The sequence below is a fragment of the Desmodus rotundus genome, chromosome 7 (genome assembly GCF_022682495.2).
Source record: "Desmodus rotundus isolate HL8 chromosome 7, HLdesRot8A.1, whole genome shotgun sequence".
NCBI lineage: Eukaryota > Metazoa > Chordata > Mammalia > Chiroptera > Phyllostomidae > Desmodus > Desmodus rotundus.
The window spans coordinates 124286575-124308595 of record NC_071393.1 but is presented as its reverse complement, the minus strand read 5'-3'; the positions used below and the strand labels follow the sequence as shown (position 1 = coordinate 124308595).

Genomic DNA, 22021 nt, shown 5'->3' with positions numbered 1-22021 from the left:
TTAAACACCACACCAATATGCACAATGCTAACTGTTTCGGTCAAAGGCAGTAAGTTAAATTTCACAAATAAAGTTATCAATTAAGAAATGAGGTGGAAGATTTAAAACAGGTATTCCAACTGCACGGAAGTGGTCTGACAGGACCTCGGAGTCGTGTGAACGCCACTGGCAAGCTTCGGAAAAATGACAATGTTGTGCATCCCGGACTGTATTTCTCAGGTGTCCCAGGACGTCAGGAAATGAAACACAGAGTGCTCCCACTCTGAAGAAAGGGCATTTGCAGCCTGTGATCACTCACTGTCAAATGTTTATCTTCTAGGATGTCTTTTTGCAAAATGACAGTTTATTAAGTCCCTCAGGAAGGCCACTAAACTAGCACTTAGAACTTTCTGGCATTTGAGACTTCAGTAGATACTTGTTGATTGCTGGCCCCATGATGAATCATTTTTACTTAAATATACATGGTGTCCTGCAGAGCATAATGGAGCCCTTTAATCAGTTGAACTCTTTGAAAGAATAAAATAAAACGTCTTCCCCTTTCTTCTATATGAGAATAAAAAGAGAAGGGATGCTTGGCTTTCTATTCCTGATGAGACTTTCTTTCCAATTTAAACCCTCAAAATTACCTTTGAAAAGTGTCCACTTCACCCTATAAGCTAATGAATGAATATGAAGTTGAATCTATTCTACTTGTATAGTAATCTGGACAACTATGTCAAGCACATAAGCAGAGCTGAACACAAACCTCATCTGTTATGTTATTTCCTCAGTTAGGACAAAACAGCTCTGTCCTTTCCCAAAATTATAATGCAGAACCACCACTACCATCACCAACAAAACTATTTTCAATCACCCATGGGAGGTAACCAGAAATCTTCTTCCCTTTTTACTTTGCCCTCAATCTTCCCTTCCCTCCTGCTCCCTCTACTGTATACCTGGTCAGTGCTGGGATCTGAGATTAAAAGTATGGCTCAGATGGCCGTGGTCCCTAGGGGTTCAATGAGGAGAAATGACCTTTAGATGATCTTAGTGCACAGCCCCCTGGAGGGGTGGTAAAAGAGAGGGAAAGAGGGAGAGAGGGAGAGAGAGAGACAGAGACAGAGAGAGAGAGGGGCATTTAAAAATTGGCCACTAATAAATATTCTGTTGGCATTCTAAGAAGATTTTCCATCACATCTGTCCTAATTTCCTGTTTCTTGGCCACTAAACCTTTATCACTTCAATATCCATTACATCCTTTTGCTCTGCCTGACGGCTGCAGAGGAGAGTGGGTGTGCATTTCATAACTATGACTAATGCAGATAGCTGTACAATCTTAACCCAAATCAAAAGAAAAGGGACAGCAGGTAAAAGGTGGCTGCTCTCTAAGTATTCCTTGTCCTAGTCACTGTGTCTGGTGTGCCTGAAAGTCTTGAATTTATAAAAGTCCCATAGTTAAAATTGAATGTGTCTTACAGAGCCATTGCATCAAAAAAACAAAAAAAACAAAAAAACCCAAAAAACAAAAAAAAACCCACCATTACCCCTGCAGTCTTCTAAAACTAGATCTGGGAGGTTAGGCTGGCAAATACTTCAGACACTAAATGCAGTGGCAGGAGCATCAGATATATGAGCAACAAAACTCATTAGTTATGGCAGTTTAGGCCTCTTGGAAGAATTTCTGGAATAGCTCCTTCATATCAAAGCTTTCACAATCAGCCTTCCAAATCTGGCCATAATCCAAAAGGTCTCCGTATCTTACCTGTCTGCACCAGGAAACTCCATGTCATCTGTAACAGAATCATTAATATTATCATCATTCGACATTTGCGGAGCTCCTAGAGAGCTTTAGAGGGACCATATCTCTCTTTGAAGAGGCCTGTGGGACGTTCCTCTGTGATCATCTGCCCTTGGTAGCTGTGAAGGGCAGGACTTAGGCCATTGGGTCAGTAATACAGGGACACATTAATGTCTAGTACCTCTGACAACATCAGTGTTATTTACCTTACCTACTTTTGAATAAGCCAAGTTGGAAGACTTGCTAATATTCATTGAGCATTTAATTGCACCAGGTACTATGCCAAATACCCCACAAGTATTACCTCACTTAGTCCTCACAAAGCTCATTGAGGGGGTTTTGATTTTCCTATCCCAACGGCACTTTTCTCAAAGATGAGAAAGTGAGGCTTACACAGATTAAGGACCTTTCCAAGATGAATTGTGATGCCATGAAGGCAGCTCAAGCCCACGCAGATGATATCCTGAGCTGTGTACCTCACCGCCAGTGCTAGCTCCCTAGATTCCCGTCATTAGAGGATGTCTGGCCTGGCAATGCTCAGTCTCCACCTGATAAAGGAACTGACCTCAAGAAAGTTGAGTAATTGGACAGAAATCAAAGATTTTTTTCAAGACAAGACAAAAACTAGAACTCAGGCCCTCTGCACAGCAACCTCCTGATATTTTGAGTACCCCACACCGCTTGTCCAACTCAATTCATGTCATCAATCACTGATAAGATGATTCGGTACATAGCTCCACAAAACAGAAAGGGACCGACCTCCAGCAATTAATTCATTTTCCTCTCCAGGAGGCTAAGAGATAAAAGTAATTACACGTGCCCTACCTAGTACAGGAGATACGAAAGTAAAATGATATATCCAAAATACAAAATAATGGAAATATGAGTTACAAAAATGGAAAGAATTATGAAAATGGTTTCCATCTTCAAATTTCTCACTTCATACCATATTTTATCTCTGGAAGTGATTAAATTAGATCTTCACTTATCCCATTAGGGTTTACTGCAATCTTAAACAAAATGAATCTTTTAGGTATTTTAGGGCAGAATACATATACATATTTTTCTATTTCATGCATTTATCCATTTATCCATGCATGCATGCATTCACCACCCATGTATGAAAGAATTTAGAATTCAGTGGTATTTAGCCAAATACACATAAAACCAACAACAATGTAACTAAGATCATGCTACATATAATAACTTCCTTAACGTGCTTTACTTAATGTTTATAACCTTTGGAAGAGGTTAATGTCTTCATTTTACAGAAGAGACTGATGAAATTTATCAGCGGCCCAAAGTTCCACAGGCAGATACCAGCAGAGCTGAAATTCAAACTCGGTTCACCTAATTCCAACACAGAACCACCAGGCAGGACTTGCAATTCCATCCACTTAGAACGCTGTGGGGTGTGCCCATCACCACAGGGTACTGACACTCCCCTCCCTTCCTATGAAACAGAACAACTGGAGGTGACATTGGAACCGCTGTTGCTATCACTTGGGCTTTAGAGTTAAATCACGGAGTGACATGAAAAAAGAAAACATTGCCTTTTTTTTTATGAATCCCCAATAAATATCCTTTGGAGAAGGTAAGCGCTAATATATGCAGAAAAGGAGATTCCAGGTCATTCCTACAGTGGCATGCCTGTGCCCTTCTTAAGCTTCTCCCCCACTGCCATTTCCTAATTTTCCAAACAATCTCATCACTTATATCATTTCAGTTATGACCTGTTCACATTTCACAGACACCAGCTGCCACTCCTCCACCAGCAACATGCTCTAAATTTTGAAGACAAAAGGAATTGGGACTTGAAGTTTAAATCCCTTCATCTTTCTTGTTAAGCATTCAGTCAAAAGGTAGAGTCCGAATCAAATCCAACTACCAGTTAAATTAAATTAGGGATATCTCTCTAGATTTCATTATTTATAAGTCTCTCCATCACTTAAGCACCAAGAAGTATCTGAGCCATATGAATCCTTTTCAGGAATCTGTTTGCTATCTACTTTCATAGAAATTCCATTAACTGCTTAGTAATACTGACTCATAGAACAAGTAAGGGCAACGAGAAGCCGGCCACTTTGCGTGCCTACCATAAAGAACAAATTTAAGCTAAGTCGTCGAGATAATTATTTTTGTTCTTATAAAATTTGCTAGTGACAGCCATGATACAATTTCCCCATAAAACCCTTTCTAGATTTTATACAAGATCAATATTTCTACACATGGAAAAATATAATCAAGAGAAAACTCTAATATCTATTTGTTAAAGGGGAAAAAAAATCATGTTGTACATATCTACTTTATCTATCACATTTTGCTTCCGGACTATGGATAAGCCTTTAAACTGAAATATAGATAAAAGCTAAAACAACATTGACTTCACCAGAAAAGAACCCCATAAATATAACTGTGCATGACTGTGAGGTTTTGATATGCAGAACACCTTCATCAGTTCAGATGACACTAATATTATGCATAAAAAGAAAAAATATTCATCAGCCAATTATAATTACATTGGTTATTCATGTCAAGTGAAATGTGTCTCACATCACTTCATTTTTTCCCACAATGTGGTCTGCAAAGGAATTATTTACTTGATGTGCCTGTTTTGCTTTCCTCTTTTTATAATGGCTTTTGCTTGTTGTTCACCTGTTTCCAAATAGACATTCCCCAGGGTTCTCTCAGAGTAAATATTCATTTTCAGAAGCTCTTACTTGAGAATTTCACCTCATGGAAACACTCACAACACTGTCCCCACAGAATATATTATGAACACTGCAATTTTCATGTTTATGAGTGACAAGCTGAAATTTAGTAGAAAAAAATTCCTTTGTGCCTGTCGGTAAGTCAGACTCTTCTGCGAGCAGTTGTTTTTTAAGAGCACTTTCTTTGGGTAATTCTTTTCTAATAATTCATGATACCCACTGTTTTCGAGGGGATGAGACTGCTGGTAAGATTTCCTTTTTTCCCAGAAAGAAAAGTGATTTTAAGAGTTCTTCAACAGTGAGCATCCTAATTGAGAGAGAAAGATGACTATTTCAAGGCCAGCCTATCCTCTTCTGGACCCCAGAAATAAGTGCTGTTATGGAGAAATTAGGCAAGAGGCACCAGAGCCCCAGAAAGGGCTCTTTTGGGGAAATAGTGACACTGTATTACAGAACTGGCTTCTCCCTGTAGGGAGGGGAAAAAAAAACAGCCCCTTTGTAAGCCACAGCATCTATACTATTTGAAGTTGAAGGGCACAGGGGAAGGGATCCAATACTTACTAGTACTTGATGGGTGGTGGGCATCACCTAATCTGTGTGTCACGATGATCCTATGAGACATGTATTGTTTTTGCTCTATTTAAAATTGAGAAAGTAGGAAAAAAGATGAAGGAACATGCTTGAGCTACCATGACTTGTTGAGGCAGAACAAATCCGGCCCATGTAAATACAAACTCCGCGGACTCCCCAGTCCCCTCACCCTGAGTCTTTTTGCAGCTCCTTTTTAAAAAGAACATCATTACAGAGATTATAAAAAACAAGTGATTGTTGTATTTTTCAAAACATCCAGATGTCTTCAAAGTTTCCAGCAAGCCAGAGTCTATGGTTTTGCAATATTGCAAGCATCTCTTTCAGTATAAGCTACCAAGCCACTGATTCTTGCTATCAAGCCTCAGTTACAAGAATCCAATTCAACATAATCAAGTTCTAATGACCGTGATTATTAGAATTTGCTCTTGCCTAAAGACCTGGAAAGACTACAGGTTTTACGAATATAAACAGAAGGCTCATGATACTGCTGGAATTCTCCAACTTCCTGTTTTCGGAGCAAGGGTGCAATGCTTTGACAAGGGATTCCTCAGAGGGAACAAAGGAAGCTTCTTCTATTAGATAACTTTACCATTCAAATACAGGAGTTATTTGTGCAAACTTTGTTAATGCCAATTTGTTCACTCTTTAAAATTTGATGGGAAGTAGGATGCAGAGAGGAGACATAGGCTTGTGGGTACTTACGTTTCACAGAGGTGGGTTGGGGTCAGATACAGTTGTTCAGTTTAGCTCCTCAGACATTTTTTAGGGAAAGCTTTTGTCCTAATAAGCTCACAGAGAGTGAAGACAAAGCACTTGGTAGAATTTTACATCACAGTGGGACCCCTATAAAGATAAAGTCGGGACACACCCTAAATTTAGTTACTAAAAGAAGATTAATTCATAGGGGGCAGATTAGGAAAAGCTACAGAAGGAAAGGCCTGGAGTGTCCAGCTAAGAAGTTGAGACTTGATCCTGTAAACAATGGAGGGTAATCTCATCAGTGCAGGAATGAGGAAGAGTAATGAACTAAGGTGGGAAGGTCAGGGGCAGAAAGATACACCAGAGCTTGCTGGTAACTACCAGGGACACAACAGAACCAAAGTAGAGGGACAAGAACAGAATTTTTTAATGGTGCATAAAACTAGGAATAGGACAGCTGAAAATGAACGAAAGTGAGTAATTAAGATGACTCAAAATAGCGCTTCTAGACAGCATATTTATTTAACAGAGAAATATTAAGTAGAATGGGACACCGTTGGGAGTGATTACCTCATTCCAAATAAAACAAACTACCACTGAAGTCCAGCAGAAAATCCCAGCAAGGTCAGCACTCAGAGAGGAGAAAGAAGAGTAACACTGGGTAACAGGCAGATTCTTCACAGATGCCTGTGGTCCAGACAAACCAGGCAGCTACTTCCAGTTAAGAGTGACACTGGAATGTTTAGGTTTCTCTCACGTGGCCTAATCACATCTCACTAGCATATTGCAGAGAGCAGATATTTTGGTTCCACCCAATTCAGTTAGACTCCCGCCACCATAGACAGAAAGACCGCAGAATTCACCAGAGGGCCAAACAGAGCTGGTGTTTTCATGTGGTCGCGGAGCTGGCTGTCTAGAGAGCCATTCAGCAAACTGCTACTATACCCGGGCAGAGCCTGCTTGCATAAACAACCGCATCAATGAACCCATCCAGACTGACCTAAATCAACAATAATCTCATGCCACCCAATCCACAGTTGCCTCATGACAATGGACATAAGGTGACAAAAGGACACGGGAATAAGGGCAGCCAAGGCCTGCTGCCTCAGGGAAAATGAAGGAACTGAGAAACAGATCACTTAATTTAGATAGGATCAATAATAATAACATGGAACGAGGAAGGACAAATAATTGAAGGGCTTCAATTATAACCTCTGAGTTCATAAAACACGACGCTGACACATACAGAGATGAATGCATCAACAGAAAGTGGGAACAGGGAATGATGGTCAAAACCTCAGTTCAACAAGGTGAAGACTTGCAAGCACACACTATGCTTCTTTTCAAATTTTTAGTTTGGAACAAGCAGCCCATCTCTGGGTCATGTTTTCACCCAATAAAGTCTACTGCCTGAGCAATTACACAGATGCAGAAAAGGAGAGAATCTGACCTATTTAGAACACAGTCAATTCTCCGCTATTTCCAGGCTCTCTCAGAGGCTACTCACTTTATGTTATTATCTGACCTCTGGTCATTCCATTGTCCATTATCACCTCCACAGGGAAAAATGGGCGCATCTCAAATCTATCCATTTAACTATTTATTAGTAGTTCTGGTAAACGGTAAAGGCAAAAAATGGCACATTTTCTGTAATAAATGCACTCTGTAATCATTAGGCATTTGTCCATAGACTTTCATTAATACTGAAAGCATGCTAACAGGTTTTCACACTTTAGAATTATGATTCTTTTCTTTTCTTATTTTACAGATACGCATTGAGGAAACCAAGAGTCCTTTTGACTTAAAAATGGCAAAGAATAAATAATGATTTTTTAGATTGTCATCTATGAAAAAGGCAAACATAAAGAGCTGGACCACAGGTTACCCACTGACCAGTGAGTAATCACTCTGACTTGGATTTTTAGGGCACAGAAAAAGAAATTTAGAGTTGATTTTGGAAATTACCCAGTCCTCACCTATCTTATAAAAATAATTAATAACAGCTACAAAATAAGTATGCAACCTCAGGCGATTCTCTCTAGTTTGGTTTCCCTATGTGTAAAATGGGGTTAATAGCAATATTACTAAACAGAAGCTACCTTACAGGGTTTCTGTTAAGATTTAAATGTGATAATATACATGAACTGCATCAACAACTCTCGAAATCAACCTTACCTACGATCAATACAATTAATAGTGCTTATTATCATTATTATTATTCCTACTATCCCTGGATGAGAACATGGCCTCGCTGATAATTCAGTGTAATTCAAGAAACAGGAGAAATACTGTTTGTAAACAGTGCTAAAAATTATAAGATCTTCTGTGGTGGTGTTGTAAGCTCCCAGTATTAAAGCACAGTCACTTGTCAAAACATTCATGTCACATGTTATTCCGTGTGTTTCCATTGGCATAAAAAGGTTGCCAATGTATAGACAGCCCAGAGGGCACTAAGGGTTAAGGTAGGGGCAGATCAAAATATGTTCCATCACCTTCCACTCTCTTTAGTCACTGAATATTTGGCTGGAATGGGGAGAAGGGACTGGAGTGTGTTTGGATGGGCGTGCCCACACCCCACGTGCATGCACATCTTCTCTGCCCATCATCTGGAATCCACCGTGAAAGTAGCAAGATGTTGTTAGAATGTTCTTTTGGTGAAAAAGAAGGATGGAAAGTCCAACTCTGTCACCATCACGATCACACTAAACCCTGTAAGTTGAGAATGTATTGTAACCTTTGCGTGCTCTTTGCTGTGTTCGGTGTCAGATCAGGAAGGCTAAGGTGGGTCCTGCTTTGTGGAGACAGACTTTAATCAGTTATCATTTCTAGCCTTCTTTTCTCTCTGGAGGGTCCTGGCGCCTCAGAGATCTCCACCAGGAAATACTGTGCCTAGGATGAAATAAACAAAATGAAAACACAGAACAGAAACTAAAAATAAAGAGAAACTGAATAAATTTCCTGACAAATTCTTGGCTCTCTTTAATTATGTCAAGATACACAAGGTTAATTTGATGAGCTAAATGTTTCATTCTATGAAAACCACAGCTGCATGAACATCTACTTAACCGATAGTTTTACTTGATGCCAAGAAAGATACATTATCAAGCAAACTCATTTCTTCTTTAAACAGATCTTGCAGCGTGGCATCTGAATTGACTCATGTGTGGTTTGGAGAGCTTGATGCTGATCTGGGACAGGTTAACCAACAGTCATTTGCCTGACAAACCTGCTTAGAGTAAGGTAGGAAAGGTAGTGGTTGAATTTCTTCCCCATATGGAAAGGAAAAAGCACTTCTGAGGACACATTCCCTACCGCTAGATTGTGATTCTTCTTCTCTTCCAGGATTGGCCAGCACAATTGTGCCGTTATTCAATCAACTACATTTGTGCAGAATTTGCTGCATTGGGCACCACTGTTTGCACTGGGGTGACAAGATGAATAAGCCAAGGTTCTTAGAGAACAATGGGAGAGACAGACACATGAACAGAAACATTACAACACAAAGAAGGAGCTAATAAAAGTACAAACATGATGCTGGAGAAGCCCAGAGAAAGGAATGATTCATTTTGACCAGTAGGGAAGGTAACATTTGTGTGGGTCTTAAAGGAAGAGAGACTGCCAGATGGAGAGTAAGCAAGTAATATCCTATGCGAAGGGTTAGCAGCATGGGGAATGCTAAGTATGGAGAGGAACATGCTTTACCATCTTTGGAACATGGCTACATAGGATGGGTGCTTGAGTATGAGGCCTAATGAAAGTTCGAGACCCAGACTGTCATAAATCTCACAAGTATCATAACATTTGGATGGACTTTATCCAGGTGGACAGGGAATAAGGTAATATGATGTGATTTGTCTTTTTCAGAAATTAACTCTGGAACACGAAGAACACCACTGTACAATGGTTTAGGAGAAACTGATGGATGATGGAGGGACCACACAAAAGGGTGTGGCTACCACGGATGAAGCCAGCCCCGACATTTGGCCTCTCTGAAGGTTCTTTCCTAGAAGAGTTGGGTTAAATCTACCAATATTTCCTACGTGGCAAAATACACAGGAAAAAATACTCTCAGAAATTCACACATGACGGTAAACCAGATGATTATCATGGAGCCTCTGGATCAGAAATAATTCTAAAATGTAAGAATCCTAAAGAATTCTTAGAATTCTAAAATTCTAAGTCCATGGTCTCCAATGCTGGGAGCTTTTGAGCATCCACATCCCCAGGCTTCATCATAGATTTAATCAGTTAGATTTAATCTACAGTTTATGGCCCAGGAACCTGTATTTTAACCACTTCCTTCAGTTAATTAAATGAATGAGTTATGTTTCAAGAGCAAGACTGTGGGCCAACCCATCAGATTTCTTCGCAATCAGGAATGAGTTCTTCTTTGAAAGAATATCCCAAGTGTCCAACAGGAATCTCAGTATGGTGCCTGGCACACAGTAAAGGATGAATCTTTGTCAAATCCCCAGTTACCAGCTCATGACTTGAACGGATGTAGGCCTCACATTCCTTCAGGACTCAGAGATTATTAGAATTGAGTTTTAAATTCCACTGCTGTCAGCACTATTGGACTTGTTCCTTACCTATCTGGGTAAAAAAAACATTTTAAGCCATTTTCCAAAGAATTTTAATCTCTCTTATGTGTTCAAAAGAAATAAAACAAGGTCTGATTGTTTTATGTTGGTTCAAATGTTGGTTCAGAAGCTACTTACTAAGATATTAACAATTTACAAAATGCAGTCTAGTGACTGCTTCTCTCTGCTCCAACTGGAATATATATATATATATATATATATATATATATATATATATATATATATATATATATATATACAAAATGCATTATTATTATTTTTTTAATTTTTATTGTTATTCAATTACAGTTGTGTGCCTTTTCTCCCCATCCCTCCACCCCACCCCAGCTGAACCCACCACCCTCCCCCTTGATTTTGTCCATGTGTCTGTCCTTTATAGTAGTTCCTGTAATCCCCTCTCCTCACTGTCCCCTCCCCACTCCCCCCTGACTATTGTTAGATTGTTCTTAACTTCAATGTCTCTGGTTATATTTTGTTTCCTTTTTTCTTCTATCCATTATGTTCCAGTTAAAGGTGAGATCATATGGTATTTGTCCCTCACCGTCTGGCTTATTTCACTTAGCATAATGCTCTCCAGTTCCATCCATGCTGTTGCAAAGGGTATAAGCTCCTTCCATCTCACACCGGTTAGAGTGGCCAACATAAACAAATCGACAAACAAATGTTGGAGAGGATGTGGAGAAAAGGGAACCCTAGTGCACTATTGGTGGGAATGCAGACTGGTGAGGCCACTGTGGAAAACAGTATGGAATTTCCTCAGAAAACTAAAAATGGAACTGCCCTTTGACCCAGCAATTCTGCTGCTGGGATTATACCCTAAGAACCCTGAAACATCAATCCAAAAGAACCTGTGCACCCCAATGTTCATAGCAGCACAATTTACAATAGCCAAGTACTGGAAGCAACCTAAGTTCCCATCAGCAAATGAGTGGATCCAAAAACTGTGGTATATTTACACAATGGAATTCTACGCAGCAGAGAGAAAGAAGGAGTTTATAGAAAATGTATTATACATAATGTTATATGTATATAACACTACATTACAAATTATGTGATCTTAATAGGAAAAACTTCTGTGCTTATGAACTTTGAGGTCTGAGGCATACCTATTATCTTGTTAAATATAACTTTTTACATCAACAGATTCATAGTGTCAAAAAAGAAGCAAGTTTCAATTACTGAATAGAATGAGCAAGTTATATTACATATACCTGCAATTATAATGATAAAAACTAGCCCTAGCATCATGTGCCCCAACCGTGCTCCCGAGCACTGCCTTTGTTCAGAAGCACCTGCTGTAGAAGCAGTAAGAAGCTCCTCTACTTACATTAATTGAAAATTACTTTCTGAAAGAAATATTTTCACACTGAACTGATAACCCAACAGCACCATTCTCATTCTAGCATCTTTCATCCAACAAGCAAGGTATCGTCATTCTCTAAGAACAAAATAAAAATTATATAAATATGATAAACATTTACATGTTAATCTTCTGCAATAAAATATTTTCATAACTGCCAAGAGTCATGTGTGTGATGTTTTGTGTGAAGAAAGTGTTGAACGTTCGATCTGGTAAAAAAAATCTCTGAACAGTGGCAGAGACATAATAACCGAAGCTCACTGTGCCTACTGTCACAGTCTAGACCAGAACTTGTTGCAAGTTGTATGTATTGGTTCCATGGAAGGGTGCATGGAACTGAGTGGGGGTGCATGGAGAAGCACCCCTTAATTGCCAAAGGCTATGCTTTCAATGGTCAAAAAAAAAAATTAATCAGGACCCAACTGCCACCACTTCCTGATGTCCCAAACTGAAACAAGTGGTCCCCTCTGCCCTCCACCCCCTGCGCTGTCCCCATTCACAGCATCAGCATATACTATGCACCACCAGCTATGAGCTCATTCTGCCACTGCTCGGAGTTTTTGTCTCCTTTGCTGTCTTTTCATGCTCCGTTACATGCATAAAAAATACCATTTTATTTTGCAGAAGAGGCTGTATCCTGTTAGTGAACAGGTTCAAGGAGTTGAAAGCTTTCTTTGGGATTCCAGAGGAATGGCAAAAATATTTGTAGAGGGAGAGAGCAACATAATGGAAACATTATCATTTCAGAGACAGAATGATCTGCAGTCAGCATTTATTAAGCATCTACTGTGTGCCAAACAATTAGACACTTTACATAATTATCTCAATCCTCAGAATAATAGCACTGTGAATAGAAAGTATTTCCTCCTATTTTATACTGGAGAAGACAGTCTAAAACACGTAAAATTTTACCCGAGTTTACAAAATTAACAACAGTCAACATTAGAACTCAAGACCTTCCCTTTCCAAACGTAAAGCTCATCTCATTAATGCCAGGTATTCCTGGCACACTTATTGGGATTGGCTATGCTGTTTTCAGTCATGTATAAAACTGTGATGAAATCAGGTTTTGTGTCTCCCTTAGACCTCATCAACCTGGGTAGCCTCAAATGGAGGGATCCTCTATTACCTGTTTATCTTCCCAGTCTTACTTTATGCCTGATACATAGTAAGTGCTAAAAATCATCTTCTGCATGAATGAAAAAGCTTTCTTCATTACCTGGTGTATACCTTCTGCATTTACAAGAATAGCATCTTCTTCTTGAGTAGCAAGACATTCACACAAAAATGTATTCCCTCTTATCTAGAGTTTCCCTAGGACCTACTTGAAAAAGAACATCTCTACTTAAAAATAATTGGGGTTGTCTCATTATATTATATTAAAGACATATGGGCTCAATTAGCACCCCTAGCTAAAAGGTATACCAGTACTCCCTCCCTAACGGTAGATGGGTTTGTGCATTTTAAAAATGTGGGTGTGCACACACTAGCTTCCTCCACATGTACCTACAGATTCATCTCATTTCATTAGCAGAACTCTTCAGAGTAGCAGTAAACATTTCTCTTCTTCAAATGTCATATCATTCAGCACTGCCAGACCAAAAGGTATTCAGATTCTATGAGAGTTATTTATCATGTTCAAACAGAGTGCTATGGCCAGATAGTTTACAATGCACTGTTAAAATACTAATCAACTTAAAAAAAAAAAAAAAAAGCATCGGACCTTTGGCAAATACAAATTAGAAAGTGAAAAGAACATCGTCGAACACATACTGTCATACATTCCAATCACTGATTGAAATTTTCCTTCTGACCAAGAATTGTGACCTAACCACACATTTTATAAATACACACTTCACTTGAGAGCGTTTTGTGCAGGCTTCAATTAAGCAACCTTAAATCTATCAAAATTTAACCTTTACAAAGGCCTACATGTACGCAAATTAGGAAAATAAAATCAACACGCTCACTCAGGTCTGACAATTATAATAACAACTGAACAAAATACGGAGAAGTGAATTGTAAAGAATGTCCCACAAGGGTTTTGTGACACTAAGTCAAAGTAAGGTCAAGTTTGGAGATTATGTTGGTGTCAAAAACAACCAGGTCTTTCCATTTATTGGTAATGGGCTCAGGAGGTTTGCCAAACTACTGAAGAGACAGTCTTTTGCACTAACCTGCCTATTTTACAAAACAAAAGTCACTGAAGTTATCATATATTTTATTAATGACTATGTTTTTGCAAAAGGTAACCTGAATGGCCAAAGTACAAACCCAGCCAAAAGGGGATATAACTTTACTTCAGTGAATGTTGATGGTTCCTTTCCAAAAGATCCTCAGTGGAATCTATCTGTGATAAATTCAGTTTCCAAGCTGTCAGGGAAGGAAAGTTTGGCCCTGGCGCCCGACTCACCCCATTTACCCTTGATCCTTTAAAAAAGTACTTGTATCAAAATAGAGCGAACTCACAAAAGAGAGACAACGCACCACCGAATGAGTGGAAGAAGTAATGAAGAGAGCCACCGGACTTTACTGGTTGGGCAATGTCCCATAGCACCCCCAAAAAGCTCCTGGAGAGCAGGGCGCTCTCTCTTGTCACCATTTCACTTATCTGAAACTGGAACTACCCTAGCACATGACAGTCATAAAGTGATAAATGGCATCAATCTGGATAATGCCTCTTTATGGGAATATAAAACTGTGCTGTTATCAAGGTATTTTCACACACATTAATCTTATCTGACCCTGGGACAACCCTGTTGAACTCCGCAGAGAGGAAATTAAGTCTCCAAGAGATTGAGTAATTCGTCCAAGGTCATAAATGCAGAAAGGAGTGTGGTGACATGAGAATGCAGGGGTTTTTTATTTTTATTTTTAGAAATACATCCTTGCTTCCCCCCCACAAACAACTTCCCCATTGCTCATTCCCCACCACAAGCAAGGTTCCAAATCACAATGACTATATCATAAAATTATCCTTACCCAGAATAGGCAAATTCGTATCTTATAGAATGTTGGAGAGAGAGTGAAATCCTATTTTTTAAATCTAAATATTTACATGGTTGTCATATTTTTTTACTCTCTTAATAAAAAAAATACAACTCTGACCATTTTGGGTGGCTTGAAAAGAAGGACTTCTAAATTGTATCTGGAGAATTCATATCTATGCAATAGAGTGTAGTGTCCACCATCTTGTATAATGTCAATTGGTTTCAAGGAGAACTCTGTATAACCTTAGATAGGCTTCAACTTCCTTCTGGCTCCAGTTACCCAGTGAGAGTCTAGGCAAGTAGGGCTTTCTCATACCAATTCAGAGGCAGGTGAGATGAATAAATGAAATCCTGGTTGTGAGAATTGGAAAATGCAAGCAAGGAGCTACATAAACACCAGGCATGAATGTGTTTTAAAATCAGTTTTATTCCTCAGGGCCTAGAAAAAATGTCCTGGAGCCTCTATGGCAAAGGCTTGGCCAATCTACTCCCCTAACATTCGCCTCCTCTTTATCTCGTATCTATGAGGAATATTACTATTTCCTGCATTAGTTCCTTCTTCCAAATAAAGTCCCAAGTCTGGAGTAGAGTGGGACAGGAAACTAGCACAGAGGCTATTTTGACACTGGACTTCACAAAAGTGATGCCCATAGGCAGCTGGGACTAAGAGTGACACCAACACGTGGACCTATTTTGGGACTGATACGAGTCTAATGCTTTCCATTCAGCCACATGACCTCTGTTGACCTCCATGGACAATAAATTTGTGAACCAATTTTAAGAGCTACTGCTGAAACAGGTTTCAGTGTTCTGAGACCTAATAGCATCTATGAACTTTGGTACCTGATATTTTTCAGTGGGTTTAAATCCAAAAGTCCTAAGGTTCTTAAAAGGTTCAGGTAGAAGATTCTTTTATCTGTGTCTTGAAAACTCTAATAAAGAGAACTGAAATATAACGCATGATCTGTGACCTGAGGGGAAAGGAGACCTTTTGCCAAGTTTCTTGCATATTCTCTTAAAAGCAACCAGGGAAGAAAGTGAGAGAAACAGCTGAGTTCTAATGAGCACTTAATGGGTAGGAACACCAGATATTTATTTTGTGAGTGCTTCAAAAAAAAAGGCTCATATCTTTAACTACTAAACTGCCAGAAAAAAAAATGTGTGTGCCCTTATTATCAGAAGAATAACTGACCAGTGTTTGAGAATCATGAATGTGGCCTTTTGCCTTCCCAAACTATGCAAGGATATTTTCTTTGACCTTCCCTTATTCCAGATCCATAAAAACGACACTGCTTTGTTCAGGCGACCCAGGACACACGGTACCGCACGCTCCTGCAGAAATACATCCCGCATTAAATTAAGTTAGAGGTGGTATTTGAAAAATAAATAAATAACGGAGTTCCAAGTCACTGCAAATGGTACAGAAGGCCAGTAAGTGGGAAGGCTGCAAGAGAAGGACTTCTTTTAGAAAGATGTTTTACAGGACTTTTTCTGCATCATTAACTCTTCTGGAATCCTGAACATAACATGAAGAATTTCCCTAAAGAAGTAGCTACTGTTTAATTTTGAATCACTTCAAAGAGCCACAGCCGAAGAAATCAAAGAAAACCCAAAACACCAGTGGATGTGAAATTCGCCAAGGGAAAAAAAAACTATGAAGGTTCTAACAGATTTTGACCATGTACTGAAAATACTACTGATTATTTTGCTAATACAGTGTTTTACTGTTCCATGGGGCTGACTGAAGTAAGTCTCTGTATTCATCGGAACACAGGATATTTTTATTACAACATTTGTGTCATAGTTCTTTAAAAGGAACATATTTTAAAACCTTGAAAAGAATCCCTGTCTTAAAATGGCTCTTGATGTATATGTATATGAGTGTGCGTGTTATACTATAAACAGATACTTAACTGGAGGCCACAGTGCTGAAAAAACTAAAAAAAAAAAAAAAATACTGATAGTCTTACTCCAATCCCCAACATGTGGTTTTTAGAAGAGGAACATAATTTTTAAAAAAGTGAAGCAATTTGGAGGGTGGAGAAAAATAAGAAAGTTGGCTGGGGTATTATAATATTTGTTTAACTTTAATAATAATAATAATAATTGGTCTTTAAAAATGTCTTTTGCACAAAACCTGTCCAAGGGAAAAGAAAGAAAACCTCCTAAAATCCCACATCCTCAAATACCACTACATCAAAAACCATCTGGAAAATGTCTGACAATGGTATCCGCCCACCTAAGAAATTCAGCAAACTTTGTCTTCAATTACCATTTAGAATAATTGACTGAAACTGAATTTTTGACTTGAAAACCCTGAGAAGACGAAGCTGGATTAGGAATCAGATTTGAAAAGTCTCCATAAAAGACCATCAGTTTATAGACAGCCTTCTCACACCCCACCTCACCCTTGCTCTGGACCACAAGTTCACAGCTGAACTGAAAAGCATACACACGCTGCTACTATGAAGTCTAGTTACCACATACTCGTGCATGTTCTGGGCTTCAATCAAGTTTCCCTTGTTATGTAAGCACTTAGGGGCAATAAAATTTCCCTGACATCTAGCAGCTTTGTGAGTCTCAAAACATTAGTCTACCTGACCGTACAACCCTTTATTGACAGCGGAGAGCACTGGCATTTTATTTATGTCGATCATGTCGTCGATGCTGGATGGAGGAACCGTTTACAAGCCTATTAGCCTGGATGTAACATTTTTATTACTGTTGTTAAATATCCGTACCCACACTGAACTCTGCATTAGAAAAATCAAGTTCAAAAATCTAAATATCCAGAAAGAACTACAGAGCTGCTGCTTTTCTTCTCACATAATCTGTAGACTCTGATGAGAGAAGAAAGAGAAACAATGAGTATTCACTTCTCGCAGACAGAGGTCACTAATGGACTGAAGTTGAATCACTGTGGCAGCAACCACAAAGTTATTAAAGTAATCTAGTGAAAAATTAACTTGTATTGAAATTAGAGAAAAGATACCCAAAGATGATTATCCAGGAAGGTCTGACCTGAATAGAAATAAAATGGCATCACCTTGACCTTTTTGGAATCTTCTACACAGAAAGCAAAACCATTGGCACCCTTGCTATTTTTTAACTTCAGACACTGCTGATCTTAGAAGCAGAAATGCTTCCTTGTACAATACAAAGCTGAAGACTCAAACTAGACCACACGTTCACGCTGAGTCTCTACAGTTTAAGACTTTTGGACTTGCACGTACTGGATGGAGCCTTTTTTGAAACCACAGCTTCAAACTGGAAAGATAGAGGGTTGCCTTAGGGAGATATGTCTAAATCCTAAGTCAAACTCTCCAGCAGGCCGGAATATAAATGTAAGAGGCACCAGAGGAGCTTCAAATTAGATCCAGCAGGTCAAAGTCAAACTCAGACAAGATCACATCATCTGAAACCAGGCACACAGGAAAAACCAGGACTGTCTTGGGGACTCCAAGGTGCCCAGCATGGTGTCATTTGGGAATCTATTTTCTTCTGTCAAAAGCAGCCCCTGAAATTTCTAAAACTGCAGTAGAAGTACTGAAGTGTTAAGAGGGGTATTAAAAAAAAGAAAAAAACAACAACAAAAAAAAGCATTCTTTCCATGCTAGGTTTGTTACAGGTTCAGCTACAGTAGAGCTAGCCCAATTCTTTTTACAAGTCTTATAGCCACTGGCAGAGACATGGAATCACGTTAGAAATTTCATCTCCAACCTTCTCCGGTCACAGATATTTGCAACTCAACATGACAGGATGGTGTTGCACTGACCACCAGAAATCCTTAGATGGTTTAACCCTATCCTGTTTAGGGCTTTTGAGGAAGGGAAGAAGAAAAGTATTCTGGGGAGCAGTACGATTGTGGGGAAATAAACAGCTTTCCACGGGGCGTGTGTATTACCCAAGGGTTTATTCTCTTCTAACATGGTGGCCTGTCAATCTTATGGTCTGACGCATGTTGCTTAGTGATTAATAAAAAAAATAAAGCCCACTTCTAACACTTTACATACGGACCTAAAATTTTACATGCATACTGCAACCACCAAATATATCCCTGGACAAATGCTAAGCTGCATTTTATTTACCTCAAAATGTTTGGGGGATCCTTTCACTGGAGATTTAATAAGGTCATACTGCGTAAGACCGAAGACACTATTTTCCCCATGTGGAAGCTAGTCTTCATATTAGCTTTGGGCTGGGAGAAGTTAGACATAATAAATTTAGCAATAAGCCCCAGGGAGAGTGGGCATGCCCCAAAGCTCCCTAAAGCCCTGTGTGATGAAAGAACCTCCCAGCTAAGTGGGGAGCAATAGATCCCATTTAGAAGAGGCTTTGCATAGCAAATGCAGCATGTAAAGAAATCTAATCAGCACCTTGCACTCCTGGGCGAGCATTGACACGGATTTGTGCTTTGCACTTGATTAGCTTACTGTAAGCTTTGCAAGAGTCCCTCCACTAAAATTAATCAAAAGCTCTTAGAGGCTGATTTCCACTTACAAGAGAAGGCACGATGAGTTTCCAGGTGAATTAATATTGATCCTATTAAAAAATGATAGCAGCAGCAAAGGTTGAGCCGCTTGGAAACTCAAAACTCGACTGGGGGAGAGGGGACATGGGGTAACTGGGGCTGGAATCTTTTCTCTCTCTGAGTAAAAGGCGGAAGCTATTTTCTTAGCCCAAGTAAGGCTGCTGTTCTGGAAACGTTGAATGTTTTCTCTCTGCTGCTCCCTCCTCAGTATACAAACTGGACCACTCACCGCCCCCCCCCACCCCCCGCCCCGCACGACGGCGCACCAGTCCGCCTAGCAAAAACCAACCCCTCCGCACCACCGTTAACAACCCCCGAACACACATACGCACTGCAAATTCACGTCACCAATGGTTAGTGTGTTTCATCTCACCCTTCAATCAAAATGTGACTTCTGAAGTTCCTATTTTATGACGCCAGACGGTGAATGGAAGGAGGGGGGACCACGGAGATATCAAAGGGGGAAAGGAAAATTTTTCTCCTTTCCTTGAAATTTTCACACACACCTCCCCGCCCCCGCACCCATTTGCTTTCCTGCATCAGCTAAATTCGGTGGGTGACTGCGAATGGGTTCACACCATTCTTTAAATAAGCTAAATAAGAGAGGATCGGGGTGAAAGCGAGTGAAATTCACCCAGCATTTCTCTGGATTTAAGAATACTAAAAGCCTTTCAACCCACATTCTAAATTCCCCGAGAGCTACAAGATCAGACACCAGCTGGGGCCGAGGGTTCTCATCCATTCCCAGGAGAGATTCGCCTCGCTGCACAGCTGCCCAGCGGGTGCCGAGGTGCACCACCGGCCCCTCTAACGCTGCTGTAGACCTCCCGGCGCTAGGTGCCCACACCCGGGAACTTCGCCTGCCTCTTACTCTCAGCCAGATCTGGAGAGGTCAGAAAGGAGCTGGGAGGGAGCAGGAGCCCAGCAGAGAAGCATGGAGAGAGAGGGTTGAAGGTGCCTGTTACCTGCAAAGGTTCTCGAGGTATCCTTCTAGCCCTGGTGTTAATCCCGCTCAGCGCTGCGTCCTCCCTCAGCTCCAAACTTTTGCTCGGTCCTCCTGGTGGCCGCAGCGGCGAAGGTGGCGGCTGCTGGAGCCCGGCCCTGTCGCCTGCAGCGTCGGGGCGCGGGGATGCGGAGGCTGCAGCCTCAGAGCGGCGCGATCCTCCCCGCAGCCGGCTGGCGCCCGGGCACCCCACTCGCCACGCTCGCTCTTGCCTTTCTCCTTTACGGAGCCGCGGCATCGTCTTCCCCCGTCCTCCGCCACCTCCGCCTCCAGGGCTCGGGCATGCCACTTTCTCCTGGCTCCGGCCGCCGCGGCCCCCGCCCCTTCTGCTCCTCCGCCTCCCCCTCTCCGCCTCGGCTGAGCCAACCAGTCCCAAAAGAAAGAGGACGAGCGTGGAAGGCAATGCAAAGCGGCCGCGTAGTGCCGGGGCTCCTCGGAGACGGAGGACCCCGGGGGACGTGTGGAGAACCGGGCGGGTGCGCCTCCGATGCCCCGGTGCCCACCGCGTGGAGCCCGGCGTGGGACGTTGCGCGGGGCTCGCTCTCTGTGGTGCGTCGGTCCCGCGTGGGTCTGGAGGCTGCTCCGACCTCACTGCTGCCTGGATCCGACGCGGCCGGGCTAAGTAGGCGCCGCGGCCCCCACCCCCACCCCTCCTGACGCCCCCGGGAGATGTTTACAGTAATGAATTCGCGGGATCGCCTCCGCCGCTCTTGCGCTCCTCCTCTCCCTCGTCCCTCGCGCTCTGGCGCGCTCCCCAGCTCGAGCCCTCTTTCTCTCCCTCCCTCTTTTACTCCCGCCCTCTCCGAGTCCCTCCCACATTTCTGGTTTAAAGAATGCTTGGGAGGCGCGGCCGCAACCCAAAGCTTTGCGAGAGGCAAAGTCTCTTAACCCTGTCCTCCCTGAAGTGAGCTGCAAAAATCACGGGGCTAACACCGGGTATGCCACTCTGACCCTGCACACCACCTCCTCTCTCCACCCTGCACCGCTCCGCCTGTCTCCCCAACTCTTGGGATAATGCCGCCAGCTGAAAGCTGAAAGTCAATTTCCTCTCTGCCCACTTGACGTTGTACTTCCAAGCCAGGGGGTCTATTATGGAGACATTGAGAAATGATGGAAACAAGAGATCAGAGGGTAAAAATATTACAACCCTCTCAACCAAGATGGCGTTATGTCAAATTCAGGCACTCTCGGCGATTTGCCCCCCGCCCCATCGCTAGTTCCCTGGTCCCGGACCGTCTTCACTAGTTTTAATTGGGGATATAATAAAACATTCAATGTGGTTATTTTAAACACCCCGTTTTGTCCTTTCACCGTGGCCGCTGGAAAGACCCTTGTTCACTTTCCCCATAGATCACAGCGGACAGATTCAACTTCAGAGATTTAGGAAACAGGCTTGACAGCTAAAGAAACCTCACTTGTAAACAGGCAACGTTTCACTCGCGATCTCTTTGTAAACGTGAAAGAATAACGTAAAACAACCAGGTGCACGTCTCTTTCTTGGGGGGAAAAGGGGCTTCTGGTTTTCTCCTCTCATTTCATTGCCGCTGCTCCTGCCTCCAGCAAGTTACTGTCGTGTTCTGACAAGTCTGTAGAGAGGCCGAATCTGAACAGAAGAGGGAGAACGAGCTCGCGCCAACCGCTGAGCTGCGCTCCGACTCGCCGTCGGTGGTGCTCGGCCAAAAGCACACCCGAGAGCCTCAAACTGGCTCAGGACCAACTCCCCAGGGAGCCGACCGGCTAGCGCCGCACGAGAGTTGG

The 22021-nt window shown here is 41.5% G+C and overlaps 1 protein-coding gene across 2 annotated transcripts in view; it reads right to left on the bottom strand.

Moving 5' to 3' along the window:
- Positions 1-22021, bottom strand: part of FLRT2 (fibronectin leucine rich transmembrane protein 2) — a 93363-nt gene that overhangs the window by 69227 nt on the left and 2115 nt on the right. Inside the window, exon 1 of one of the 2 annotated variants that reach the window (XM_045201871.3) lies at positions 20226-20987. The exons of the other annotated variant lie outside the window; for it this stretch is intronic. The gene's annotated coding sequence lies outside the window, so the exon portion shown is untranslated. Of the gene's footprint in view, positions 1-20225; positions 20988-22021 lie in introns of those variants that run through there. 2 annotated transcript variants of the gene reach the window in all.